An 11,101-nucleotide genomic window follows, 5' to 3' on the forward strand; every position below is an offset into this window, starting at 1 on the left:
CTTGTTTATTTCCTGCTTTATGGATTAGAATGATAATGGCTGTTTTTAATGTGGTAGAGAAGGTGTTTTCACTTATTGATTGATTTATCAGTGTTGTTATTGGAGCAGTGAGAGTATCTTTATAATTTTTAGGAATAGTGTCCAACCCATGCATATCCCTAGAAATGATAATGTGGAGATGATTTTGTTTCATTTGTTAATTCTAAACCTAGTCCATCCTGAGTAAATGACTGCATGATTATTGTTAGTGGGTCCACATTCAAGCCAGAGTACTTTACGTGAAAATCCATCAATGCTTCCTGATATAGCTAAAACAAATGGTTTCAGTTTATCGTACCCATCAGCATGCCACATGTAATTAGGTCCATTGAGTGGTACGTTCTTCTGATGAACCTCCTCCGTGTTCTCCTCCCACACCCCCGAGGACTCAGAGTCATTACATCATCTCTCTTCACTCTGAGATTGTACTTCTGTTGAAGTACCTGCCACATAGTCCTGTAGACAAACAGTTCCCCTGGTCCACAAAGTTCTTGCCTGATGGCGTTAGAGATGGCATCATGTGATCAATAATCCTTCCTGCGGTAAAAACCGGCCTCGTTAAGTTTACTTTTTAGAATCCACAGACTTATATTTACACCGTGTAAACTTGACATCATGTCGACAATCACATCGTATGAGTGACCCTCTGTGAAATACCACACACAATGACTGAATATACTATCTTCCTCCGTCTGCTCCGCGTTGTTTAAAAACTCCAGTGATCGTCCACAAAAAGTGCAAAAGCGGTGTAACTGCCCTTGTTGGCTTCCACAAAACGGGCAAAACATTATACATTTAAGAAATGTGATCATAACTCACCATGTAAACATGCTTAGCAGTGACTTTACAGCCTTACAGCTTGCTGTACCTACTTCCGGGATCTCGGAGCAGAAACGCACAATTTCTGGCCCAAAAAAAGTGTTAATTTTGTGTAAAATGTGGTATGAACAGAAAGATTTTATTCTCCTGAGTCCGAATATGTGCTCGACTTTTGGATATAGTCTGAAATGGGCCCACTGTAGGCTCTGGAAGGTCGGTTTGCCAGAGTAACCTCCGTCAATCTGCATTGAAGACGAAGTATTTTATTTTGAAAATAATCCCTCCCATTTCCGTTGTGATTTCACACAACACACGTACAACAGCAACACTTTTACAAATGGCAACAACACTTTTACAAATGGCAACAACACTTTTACAAATGGCAACAACACTTTTACAAATGGCAACAACACTTTTACAAATGACCACAACACTTTTACACTATTACTACTACTGTTACCACTACTACTACTACTGTTACCAATACTACTACTGCTATTACTACTGTTACTACTACTACTACTACTACTACTACTAGTACTATTACTACTACTACTGTTACCACTACTACTACTACTATTACTACTGTTACTACTACTACTACTACTACTATTACTACTACTACTGTTACCAATACTACTACTGCTATTACTACTGTTACTACTACTACTACTACTGCTACTATTGCGACTACTAGTTCTTCGGCTGCCACGTCAAACCGTTTAATCACCTACAATCTAAGATATTTCACAAGCAACAGGTCAATGATTATTGTTTTTTAATGTTTTTTTGGAAGTTCACTTAGGTGAGCATTAATGTTGGAAAAGGTATTTTCATACTTTATCCTGGTATAAACATGGAGAGCTGAAAGTAGTGAAGCATTTAGATTTAATAGGCATTATCTCTCTCTCTTTCTTTATTTGCAGTCGGTCAATAACAACAAGGACTGTGCTATGATATGGGTTTGGGTTTAATGATATTTCTACATCCAGCCTTATTTATTGAGGTTTTGTTGCCAACTTTTTAAGTCTATTTCTTGTGTTTCCGTGTTGCTTTTTTGCCACATCTTTGTATCTAAGATCAGGTCTCCCTATTGTGTTTTCTTTGACAGAGCTGAGAATTCAACAGTTGTCTTGGAACATTTTAAAAATGAAACTACTTTACAGTTTTAGAGCCTGTGTTCCTCCATCTTGAAATCACATGATTGATGATGTCACATGGCCCCACTGCCTGTGAACATCTCATTGTTTTCTATTGGAGTAAAACATTCAGCCTGATTTTTAGATCATTTAACAGCTTTTTAGATCAAAATGACAACTTGTGCTGCATTTGGTTGCTCTAAAATACAAGGAAAAGTTAAAGATGTAGATTAAAGATGTTGATTTGAACCTCTTTTGTTTGAAGGATGACACTTTGTTAGTGGAAATTTCATCAAATTGAGGAAACGCTACAAATATATAGAAACATTTGCACACATTATGTTTTCAAAATCTCCAGAATTAATCTCAACCCAGCAGCAGTGATCATGCTCATACTGCAGCTGATAACCAACTAACCAACCAACCAACTAACCAACCAACCAAGGGACGGAGTGTGATTGGCTCAGAGGCTGCAGTACTCGCTCCAGTTCATGTCGTCTGTCTCTAGATTGTCCATTCACCGAGACAGGAAAGAGGAATATGATCAATCAGTGAGTCACAGATTAAGTTTGTGATCTAATCCACATGTTTGTTCTCCTGTTTTACGAACAAAAATCAATAAAGAACTGAATTGTTAAGCAGAATCGGAATTGTAAAAATCATATAATTTCCCATTTCTAGGCCATACTATTTAAAAAACTTCCAGACGGGGGAAGGCAACGTCATGCTTAAATAACACTAGAATACTTTTTCCAGTGAATAACATAATGAAAATGCATAATATTGTATGAAAACATGTTGGTGATGGTTTTAGTCCATGTCATATGGAGCTGAAGTCCAGCATTTTCTAAGATTTGGCCCCAGATTTGACATTTATGTCTCTTTCTTATGCATTCCAACCAAACCACCCGTTTAGGTAAAAAATAACGTATCAATGGAATATTCTGTCATATTGCCCTTTCTGCCTGATTAGTCTCTTCAGTTGCGTTCAGTGTGAACACACCTTTAGAGTGATTGACGTCTGTAAACCATAGGTTGCAGTGTCTGAAATGTTGGCCATAGAAAGCTGATTACAGAGAGGCAGGTTTCTGACCTTCCTATGATTGTTTATGAATTTATTAATTGTTTATGAAGTTTTGTGAAAAAACATCTCATGTTCACAAGTAGGTGGCGCTGTGTCTACAGTCAGTTATTGTTATTGGTATGTGTTAGTTGTCGTACAGTGATAATTTGTGTGAAGTTTCAGATCGATAAGATTTACTGTTTTAAGGGTTAAAATGGTGATCTTGACCAGAGTTGAAGGCTTGCCATGCCCACACTGTATGAGATATGGAAATACTTTTAAGATCCATTGAGTCTTATCAGTCCTTTAGTGATGTGCACAAGTGTCAGGACTCTATAATAATTCCTCTTAGAGCTAGAGGCTAAAATGTGAGTCCCTGAAATCAGATTTAACAGTCTTATAAATGTTGAAATATAAACTGCAAATGTGCGCGAGGGGCTGCTTATTTGAAAATATAAAGGGGGTGCTACAGAGCCAATTTTGAAAAAGTAAATACAAATGATTTAAGAAATTTGAGTTTTTAGTACCATTAACATACATCAAGGGTAGTGTCACTTGCAAAAAGTGAGGAAACCCGACTCTCCAGAGATGCCACGCCAAAAAGAGCCTGAGGAGAACCAAGAGGCCAGTCAGCAATGTCTCCATCCAGGAGGTCAGTGTGGACATTGTGGAAGAGTACAAATACCTGGGAGTGGTGATTGACAATAAACTGGACTGGAGGAGGAACACTGACTCCCTCTACAGAAGGGGCCAAAGCCGTCTCTATTTTCTGAGACGACTGAGGTCCTTCAACATCTTCAGGAAAATGCTGAGGATGTTTTATGAGTCAGTGGTGGTGAGTGCGATCCTCTACGCTGTTGTTTGCTGGGGGAGCAGACTGAGGGTCACAGACACCAACAGACTCATCCACAAGGTCAGTGACGTTGTGGGGATTAAACTGGACTCTCTGACAGTGGTGACAGAGAGGAGGAGCCTGTCCAAGGATGAAGGCCATCTTGGTCAATAAGTCCCACCCACTCCATGATGTGCTGGTCAGTCACAGAAGCACCATCAGCACCTTTAGGACCTTTAGAACCTTCAGCACCAGGCTGATCCAACCACGGTGCTCCACACAACGCCACAGGAAATTATTCCTGCCTGTGGAGATCAAACTGTATAATTCATCACTGTAACCTCACAGCTTGATTGTTGTAAATATCTGTATCATATCATTTTCTACTATTGTAATGTGTGTGTATCTGATCCCTATTTTTTAACAGTGTTTTACTTAATTATACAATTATTTAAAGTTTATTCTTTCTTTTATCTTTGTTAAATGTTTTATTCTTTTATTTGTGATTTTTTTTCTGTGGCTGTAACATAAGTAATTTCCATCTGGGATTAATAAAGGAATTCTGATTCTGAAAAAGCGGCATCTCCCACACCTGAGCACTCCAGGGAGCACAAACGCACACAGCAGCCACCTCATCCTGAGGGCCCCCGTGAGCACACACCCGCCCACGCCCAACGCCCTGGGTTTGGGTCCAGGGAACCCCCCCACCCGAGACCCCAGCAGATGGGCAGAGACCAAGGGGCAGCCAGCATCATCCTCGTGCGAACTAACGTATCTTATTCAGCAGCCAATCAGGAGTCAGCATGTTTCTTTGCTGTTGATGATGTCACAGGTTCTCTCAAAATCAAAGAAAGCTCCTTTTTCATAGGTTCCTTTAATGTCACAGGATCCTTTCGAGTAGCCACTCATCATCACACCAATAACAACGAAAGAAGAACAAGTTCATTACTTCAACAAGAAATTACAGGAACAAATTTTGAGACAAAATGGAGAGCACTCTCTTCAACCAAACACTTGATATGGAGTCATCTTCTGACAAACCCACCATGATTCAGCAACAGATGATTGAAGCCTATGATCAGTCCCAGACATTAAGGATGGAATTTAAGCAGATGGTTGCTGATTTGTCAATCAACTCTGAGAACATGAAGGTCCACCAAAAGGAAAAAATGATTTCCCAGTTGCGTCTTTTCATGTTGGATGAGGATCGCAGCATCCAGCACAATGCAGTTTTGGCTCTGGGCCGTCTGGTACAACACAGTGAAGAGCTGGCTAGGATTGTGGTGAAGAAAGACATCCTGCATCAGTTGATCTGGTCTATTCCTTCACAGCCTCATCATTATAAGAAGGCTACAGTGTTTGTGCTGCATGCTGTGGCCAAACACTCCCCTGAGCTCTCCCAGGCTGTGGTTGACAGTGGTGGGTTGGATATTTTGGTCTCCTGTTTGGGAGCTGTTGACCCTGAGGTAAAAGAGGCTGCCGCCTGGGCCCTGGCCTACATCGCACAACAAAATACAATGCTTTCTCAGGCTGTGGTGGATGCAGGTGCAGCCTCTCTGCTGTTGTCCCTGCACACAAATGACCTGGATCGGGAGGAGGTCAACACTGGCACCATCGCACTCCTGAAACAGATGATCCGCAGCCCAGATGTCAAACTGAAAAGGCAGGTGCTGTTCACTCTCATTCAGATCAGTAAACACTCAGTAGAACTGGCTGAGATGGTGATCGCGGCGTACATTTTGCCAGATGTCATGATCTGCCTCCAGGACCCGGATGAATATGTAAAGAAAGATGTCATCACCTTGATGTGGGAGGTGGTCAAACACAGTGCACAGTTATCTCAGGTGATTGTGAACTGTGATGGTTTAGTGGAGGTGGTGGACTACCTGGATAAAAGCCGTGGAAGCATGAGACTTCCCGGGATCATGATGCTGGGATACGTCGCTTCTCATAGTGAAAATCTCGCTATGGCCGTCATCCTCTCCAAGGGGTTGCAACAGCTGGCCATCTGTCTGTCCGAGGAGGATGAGGATCACATAAAGGAGGCCACCGTATGGTCCATTGGTCAGATCGGACATCACACACCAGAGCACGCCAACGCTGTAGCCACTGCAGGCCTACTGCCTAAATTACTGCAGTTTTACACGGGAGCAAGCAGTTTGGAGGACCTGCGGCTCAAAAGTAAGAAGGCTCTGAAGAACATCCTGCTGAAGTGCACTCACCTGCCCAGTTTAGAGCCTCTCCTCAGCAATGCTCCCAGCAACATCTTAAATCATGTGCTTGGCCAGTTCAGCAAGGTTATGCATCATGACAGTGAAGCTTGCCAAGAGTTTGTGATGAGTGGTGGGTTAAGTAAAATACAGGAGATGGATGCTGAGCCTGGTTCAGCTCAGAGGAAACTGATCAATTCCATAAAAAGCTGCATCCAAGAGGCTTCAGCCAACCGCCTCAGAACGGCCAAGACCCAACACACCCCGCTGCCTCCCCGAACACCCGCCACTAGAACCCCTGCTTGCACCCAACTTCCCAAACCTTTTCACGACCCAACACCCAACCCCCGGGGAGGGACCAGGAGAAGAGCCAAAACCCAACACACCCCGCTGCCGCCCCGAACACCCACTACGAAGAACCCTGTTAGCACCCGCCCTCTCAAACCTATTCATGCCCCAACATCCAACCCCCAGGGAGGGCCGAGGGAGCCCCCCATTCGAGACTCCAGCAGAAGGACCAAGACCCAACACATCCCGCTGCCGCCCCGAACACCCGCTACGAGAACCCCTGCTTGCAGCCAACCTTCCAAACCTATCCTTGCCCCAACACCCAACCCCCGAAGAGGGCCCAGGGAGCCCTCCATCCAAGGCCCCAGCAGAAGGGCCAAGATCCACGCCCAGGGAAAAACCAGCGAGCACTCTCCAGTGGCCAGGTCCAGAGCCAGCAGACGCAAGACCCTAGGCCCAGAAGCAACTGATCCCAAGGCAGCATCGGTGGCAAGCCCCCTCACCGGCACCCACAAATCCTGGCCAATCACTCCTGAAGCAACTGATCCTGAGGTAGCATTGGTGGCAAACCCCCCCACCGGCACCCAAGAACCTCGTCCAATCACCCCAGAAGCAACTAATCTTGAGGCAACACCGGTGGCAAGCCCCTCCACCGGTACCCAAGAACCCTGGCCAATCACTCCAGAAGCAACTGATCCTGAGGTAGCATTGGTGGCAAACCCCCCCACCGGCACCCAAGAACCTCGTCCAATCACCCCAGAAGCAACTGATCTTGAGGCAACACTGGTGGCAAGCCCCTCCACCGGTACCCAAGAACCCTGGCCAATCACTCCAGAAGCAACTGACCCTGAGGCAGCATTGATGGCAAGCCCCCCCAACGGAACCCAAGACCCCCATCCAATCACCCCAGATAGCACTAACTTAGGTGCCTCGGAGAACTTGAAAGAGAGAACTGAAAGAGAGAACAGAATTTGAAATAATATGGATTATTGAGCCTATTGACACCAAACTTGTCAAAATTGTCTAAAAACTCTACTTGACAATAAAACTGATTTTGAATATTAAAACATACTGGTCCTTTGTGTAAACTTTCCAGCGTACAGTATTTTTAATTGGAAGAGTTGAAGAATTTCCATGCAGGACCTGAACATAACATTTATTGTCAGTGTGAGTGTGTGGGTGCGTGGCCCTTTAACTGCGAATGAATGCGCTGGTCGCTCGACCAGTGTGCAGAGTGAGGGAGTGTGTGTGACCTGAACAGAATAATTATAAGCTGTATGCCATTTTTGAGTGATTGGTCAAATAAACGTTGCAGCTTGTTGAATTAAACTGGAGTCCCATGTCATACTCAACGACTGCTGTGAAGCAACTACAAGACAGTTGAAGATGAAGCTGCAGAGGCAGACCACACTGGAACTACGTGAAGCCTCCATCAGCATGAGCGGAGCAAAGACATATTTCCTGACTGTGGCATTGCAAAACCTGCTGTTGCTTATAGCACAGGGTTTAAAGTTTTCCGCCCCTACGACGGATTTCCCGCAACACATCACCCTTCTCTGCAACACAATGTGTGCTTTGCGGGTGATTCACAGTTCCGGAGTGTTCAGCTCAGCCACAGTTAATTGTTTCACGCTCCCGGACAGAGAAAAGATTGAGCAAATTTGGCCAAATACGCTCCAAAGCAGCTCCTCTTCCTCATCGTCAGTATAGGACGCCATGACTAAAAAGGTAAACAGTGCGCAAAGGATTGTGGGAACTGTAGGATTGTGGGGAAAGCATCTGGGAAATGTAGGATTTTAAAGAAATTTCACAGGCAACCACTATGTGACGTTCCGCTCCAAGTCTGCTCGAGTATTTGAGGTCAGATGAGAGTCCGTTGAGCGCGGAGTCCGCCTGAGTATGTTTGAGCCTTAAGACAGAGGACTAAATAGTGGGTGCCTCATGTATGGAGCTTTTGAAGAGGATAATGAGAAAAGAAAGACAGAGGGAAGAGTGAAAGGAGCGGCCGGGAAGAAGCTGGTGGAGTAATTTCAATTCAATTCAACTTTATTTGTATAGCGCAATTTACAACAAAGTCATCTTAATGCGCTTATCAAAATATAAAATTCATAATAAGAAAGTAAAAACCCAACAAGATCCACATGAACAAGTATTTAGTGACAGTGGGAAGAAACAACTCCTTTTAACAGGAAGAAATCTCCGTTAGAACCAGGTTCAGAGGTGGCAGCCATCTGCGTGGATTAGTTGAGGTTAGTGGACAGAAGGACCAACAGAACAGGATAGAGAGATAGAACATCAGAGTGTCTCAGACTAGTTGAGCCGTGAACCACAGATCAGGAACTGCTATCATCAGCTTCACAACACCTGTAACAGAGCAGGGGGGGCTATGGGAGAACAAGTGATGGAGGGATCCTCGCCAACTCCACGTTTGGTCAGGCTCTCCGGGCCGGCACCCTCCCCTTGCCTGCAGACCAGACACTGCCAGGAGCAGACCATCGTGGACAACAGCCACACGCGTTTGTTGCCGATGAGGCTTTTCCACTCAGGAAAAACCTCATGAGGCCATTTCCTGGGCGCAACATCCCAAGAGAGCAGAAAATTTTCAATTACCGTCTGTCCCGGGCTCGTATGGTGGTGGAAGACGCCTTTGGCATCCTCTCCTCTCAGTGGAGAATGTACAGGCGTGCCATGGAGGTCAGGGTAGATGTTGCAGAGAAATGTGTAAAGGAAACCTGTGTTCTGCACAACTTCCTGCGACACACATCTACCACAGCCAGGGCGAACAATCCGACTGCTGAGGTGGAGCCACTGCCAGGACTGGGGAGAGTTGCCGCCAACTACTCTGGACGGGAGGCCATCAGGGTGTGAGAGGTCTTCACTTCATACTTCTCTGCAGAAGGAGCTGTTCCGTGGCAAGACAGCAGGCTGTCATAGTGCACCAGCGCACACAAAACGGCTCTTTTAAGAGCCAACCACATACGTCTATAGAGCATACTTCCTACTGCATTAACATGTGTATAATAAATATGGATAATTGGGGGAGAGACATTTGTCATCTTCATTTTTAACCAGACAAACAATCCATGAAACCTCACCTCAGAAATTCAGTTAAGGCATTAAGTTCTTATATGAACATTATATATAACCTTGATGTGGAGTACACATATAGATGTTTAGATGCATTGGTAAAAAATACAAAGAAAGCGACTGTAAACTTGAAAATGTGATTTTACTCAACAATCCTTAAAGAACACTATTTACATGAGCTTTATAATACCTCGATTTTAAACAAACTATTATATTAACTTTATAATACCTCGATTTTAAACAAACTATTATATTAACTTTATAATACCTCGATTTTAAACAAACTATTATATTAACTTTATAATACCTCGATTTTAAACAAACTATTATATTAACTTTATAATACCTCGATTTTAAACAAACTATTATATTAACTTTATAATACCTCGATTTTAAACAAACTATTATATTAACTTTATAATACCTCGATTTTAAACAAACTATTATAATAACTTTATAATACCTCGATTTTAAACAAACTATTATATTAACTTTATAATACCTCGATTTTAAACAAACTATTATATTAACTTTATAATACCTCGATTTTAAACAAACTATTCACATGTACTTTCTAAAACTTTAAACTAAACTATTTACAATGTGATTTCTACCATGCAAAGAGTGCCCCCACCCCACCCCACCCAGTCAAATCTAAAACTTATTCAAAATGTTCTAAATTTAGAGTCACCGGAAGATTATCAACAAGTACTTTGTACATTTGTAATTTTACAAAGTCCCTGTTTTCTGGGGGCACTCTTTGCAGGGTAGGAAGCAGGCTTTTTAAAAACATTTCATCTGCCGACAAAGGTGGTGGTGGAGAAGAAGGAGGTCTTCTGAGGGCCTCCATGATGACCAGGTCCATCTCACTTGGGCCTTGGCTGGGTCTCTTCTTGGCACTCTTTCCTTTAAAAAAACATATATTAACATATATTAATAGCTTATCAAGTCACTGTTACTTAAATACGATCATAGATATATTTTAATTAATCGAGGTAATGATCAACATTGTCATCACTGATATACCAAGCATTTATAGATACATTGTATTTATAACAGAATGCAAAACAACTTCTGTTATGATCATACCAGATGGTTTGGCTGCACTTGATCCTGCAGGAGATGCTGCTGCAGCATTAGCAGGAACCCCATCAGCACCTCCAGCCTCCACATCTTCACCACCAGCATCCTCTCCTTCACCCTCACCTTCTGCTTCCTCTCCCTCATTGTTTACCTCTGAGTGACAACAAACATGAGATATGAAACATTACTATACATTTTAAATCATGATACTAGATTTTTATCCCCCCCACCCACACTAGAAGAAGCCCTATTGTGCATAAAGGTCTGATTATGAAGCAGATACATTTTTCTATATGTATATATGTCTGCACTGATAAACAAACCTCCAGTCTCTGATGGATGACCATATTCTGCAGCCCTGTCTTCCTCAACCCCCTGCACCATGTTGCTGCTGGTGTCTCTCGGTGAAATGAAGGGGTCGAGGAAGGACATGACCGCAGAGTATTTCCACCTTTTTGATGGCCCTGCAGCTGACCCACTCCTTTTCTCCAGACACTTTCTTTTTTCCTTTAAGTATGTGTCTCTCAGGCCCTTCCACCTT

At 43.2% G+C, this 11,101-nt stretch overlaps 1 pseudogene; it reads left to right on the forward strand.

Annotated features, from left to right (window-relative positions):
* Positions 1 to 4,821: 4,821 nt before the first annotated feature.
* Positions 4,822 to 7,365, forward strand: LOC114458580 (sperm-associated antigen 6 pseudogene; annotated as a pseudogene).
* Positions 7,366 to 11,101: the final 3,736 nt, after the last annotated feature.

This window comes from Gouania willdenowi, unplaced genomic scaffold (assembly GCF_900634775.1).
Source record: "Gouania willdenowi unplaced genomic scaffold, fGouWil2.1 scaffold_135_arrow_ctg1, whole genome shotgun sequence".
NCBI classification, from domain to species: Eukaryota; Metazoa; Chordata; class Actinopteri; order Blenniiformes; family Gobiesocidae; genus Gouania; species Gouania willdenowi.